Below are 3,675 nucleotides of genomic sequence, written 5' to 3'. Positions count from 1 at the left end.
TGGCTTTAGGTTCACCTCTTTTTTTTTTTTTTTTGTCTTTTTGTCTTTTTCTAGGGCCACACCCGTGGCATATGGAGGTTCCCAGACTAGGGGTCTAATCAGAGCTGTAGCTGCTGGCCTACACCATAGCCACAGCAACACCAGATCCCAGCCGCGTCTGCGACCTACACCACTGCTCATGGCAACGCTGGATCCTTAACCCACTGAGCGAGGCCAGGGATCCAACCCACAACCTCAAGGTTCCTTGTCAGATTTGTTAACCACTGCGCCACAACAGGAACTCGAGGTTCACCTCTTAAGTTTTGGTGTGTTGCACCAAAATGCTAGGGTGCAGCTGGTGAGTAGCGATTGCGCTTGGGACGTACCTGAAGGCGGAGGACACGGAATTCGCTGAAACCATCTGGGTGTGAAGAGAAGGCGATAAGCCTCAAAGACACTTGAGGTCTTTACTTATACAGTTTGGCTTATGTATTTGGTGCTGTTCCATGAGTGGCAGAATGCTGGGTTCATCGAATTTTCTTTTTTTCTTTTCTTTTTTGCTTTTAGGGCTGCACCTACGGCATATGGAAGTTCCCAGGCTAGGGGTCAAATCGAAGTTACACCTGCCAGCCTACACCACAGCCACAGCAATGCTGGATCCAAGCCTCATCTTCGGCCTACACCACAGCTCATAGCCACGCCAGATCCCTTAACCCAGGGATCAAACCCACATCCTCATGGATACTAGCCGGGTTCATTACCATTGAGCCACAGCAGGAACTCCCAGGGTTAATCAATTTTGAACGTAGGAATCAAGGGTGCTGTTGGGGACATTTTAAGATTTAGATGCTTATTAGATGTAAATCTGGATGAAATCATCTCGATAAGATGAGATAGGATTTAGAGATTGGCTAAAAGAGGGAAAACTAACAAAGGAGGGTAATTCGGAAAAGCCAATGGGCGATCAGGAGACCAAGGGACTCAGTGAGGACGCCTGGAAGCCGAGTGAAGAAACCCTTTCAAGGAGGAGACTGTGATTAGCTGCGTCAAATGTGAAGTCCTCAATATAAGCCATGAAGATGGGTCCTTAGGTTTGGCAGGGTGAACGTCGTTGCCGTGGAGTGGAGGAGCTGAAACCCGGAGAGGTGTGGGAGGTGAGAAAATGAACAGTAAGTGCCGACTTGGCTTTGGAGGAGCTTAGCGGGAAGGGGGAGCAGAGGGCGAGGGCAGGATCTCGCCGAGCAGGGTCGTCGGTCCCTAGGCTGCTCTCCGTGACTCCCGACTCCCGGTGTTCCCACCCCTGCGAAATCCTCTCCCCTGGAGTTCTGGCTCCGTTCAGTGACTCACTCCTAAGAATAGAATGCGGCAGAAGTTATAGGGTGTCACTTCTGGGAGATTAATTTACATAAAGACTGTAGCTTCTTTCTTGGCTCCTCGCTTTCTCTTTTTCGGTCTCTCTGAACACTGGCGCCGGGGGAAGCAAGCTGCCACTCCAAGTCTAAGGAGAGGACCAGGTGGCGTGGCCAGGCACGCAGGACCTCTGCCCAAGAGCCCACAAGAGGCCGAGGCTTCACCCCCAAACTGGGTGAGTGCACCCGGGATGGAATCCTTCAGCTCCAGAAGAGGTGGGACCACAGCCCCGGCCGATGGCTTGATGACAGCCTCCCGATAGAAGCCGAGCCGAAACCACCAACTCCCTTGCTTCCCACTTACCGATCCACAAGAACTGTGAGATAATCCATGTTGTTTTCAGCCGCCAAGTTTTGGGGACTTTGTTACACGGCCGTAGATAAGAAATTTCGGGGGTGGGGGTAGCTGTACAGGCTAAGAAAGGTTTCCTTTTTAGTGGAGAGATTTTTAACAGCGTGTTTCTTTTCTCTCTCGGTCATAGAGCTTTCTCATCGGCATAGAGTGATGCAGAGGAGAGGGTGCTAATTATAACCCTGGTAAAGGGATCCGGGTCTCAGGCGGAGGGATGCTGTCAGGCAAGAAGGATGAGGCACTGAGTTTGCGTACAAGGGAGTGGGGTTCGTAGATCTGGCAGTGGGAGGATGTGTAAATTCTCTTCTGATTGCCTCTATTTTCTCAGTAAAAGAAGGGAGGTCACTGCCGAAGAATGAGGAGAGCCAGTGAAACTCCATTAGTGATAGGCAATTTTTTTAAATACCAATTAGCCTCTGGTACAAAGACCGTTCATAGAACTTGCGAACGATAAAACTGTTGGCGGTACAAAGTCCCTAGGTTTTCTTTCAGCTGTTGTCAAAATGCTCCTTGAAGCTTTTCGATCTCGCATCCCTGTCTCTAAATTACATAAAGATCTAATAAGTAGAAACCTTACCACAGCCAAATAGAAGGGCCACAGAAATTCCCGGGAGGTTTTCTTTGCGGCGTCTGTCTGTGAGGATACCATCTACACAGACCAAAAGAGTACGGAGACGATTGTGCATTTGAGAGGGCCACAGAGGAAATGTGGCGTTTAGAGCTCACAAATGGAGGCGAACACGGACATTGGGATGGGGGTTCTGTGAGCTATGAAATCTGGGCCCACTCGTGTCTGGTTGGGGGAATTTGGACCAAGTAATCTGACTTCGATCAGAACTGGAGAACAGGAACTAGCTGGGAGGTCAGCTGAGAATGATCAAGGGTTAAAAATAATGAAAGAATTAGAAATCCACGGGTACAAAAGCAAAATCACCTAAGCAGCAACACATATAAGGAGGCTTGGAACTGGCATCCTAATAGCCCCATCATTGATAAATGAATCAATAGAACACGCTTCAATTCAACTCCACTGAGAAGTGCTCAGCACATGATTAAAAGGAATTGAACAGTAATTCAGTGAACTTGTCCTGCAAATAGAAAGCTTCAAAGTGTAATCGGTTTTGATGCCCAAGATGTAACTACCATCCCTGAAATGTTTACTGTGAGATTCACTTTCAGTTTGCCAGTGTTGGTGAAAACATTTCAGAGATGAGTCTGCATATTTGGAAGAAAGTTTGAAATAGATGGGTAATTACACAAGAACAGCAGTTGAATTGACTTGCATACATGAACCAAACATTTATGTTCTCTCCTAAGCTAAATCATAGATCAGGCCCAATGACCCATGGATCTTCTACTCCACCTCACATTTATTTTTAGCTTTTCTATGTAGTACACCTGGAAATCTTTGTGCTTATATATAGCGTGAGGTATCTGAAGACCACATCTAGATAATGGACATGACTTCCAGAAAGATGAGTTTGGTCCCACAGCCTGGATGTAAAAGGAGTACATTTATAGGAAGGAAAGGTGTGCTCTTGGACCACCATGGCCAAGTAGGTCTTTTCCTCCTTTAAAGCCCCACAATACTTCATTTCATTCCTCTTTGGGTTTGATTACATTCTGCCTGGTTTTGTAGTCTTTTGTGAGTATGAGTCATAAAATTAGAGTTCCTCAAAAGTGTATATTATCTCATATGCATCATCAAATGTGGTAGTCATTATAGCTATGCACCAAATATTTCTGAATCTCCTTCCAGCTCTTAGCCACTTCTTATCAAATAGTCTAGGCTTGTATTTATGTGAATCTACAGACATCTGAAAGCAATCAAAATAAAATGTAAATTCTTGAAAGCAGTAGTGAAAAAAATGCACCAAGAAAATTGGATCTATCCATTGGACACATATTAGGAGAAACATTCACTAATAAATAACA

The sequence above is a fragment of the Sus scrofa genome, chromosome X (genome assembly GCF_000003025.6).
Source record: "Sus scrofa isolate TJ Tabasco breed Duroc chromosome X, Sscrofa11.1, whole genome shotgun sequence".
Lineage (NCBI taxonomy): Eukaryota > Metazoa > Chordata > Mammalia > Artiodactyla > Suidae > Sus > Sus scrofa.
Note: the sequence above shows the minus strand (reverse complement) of the source record.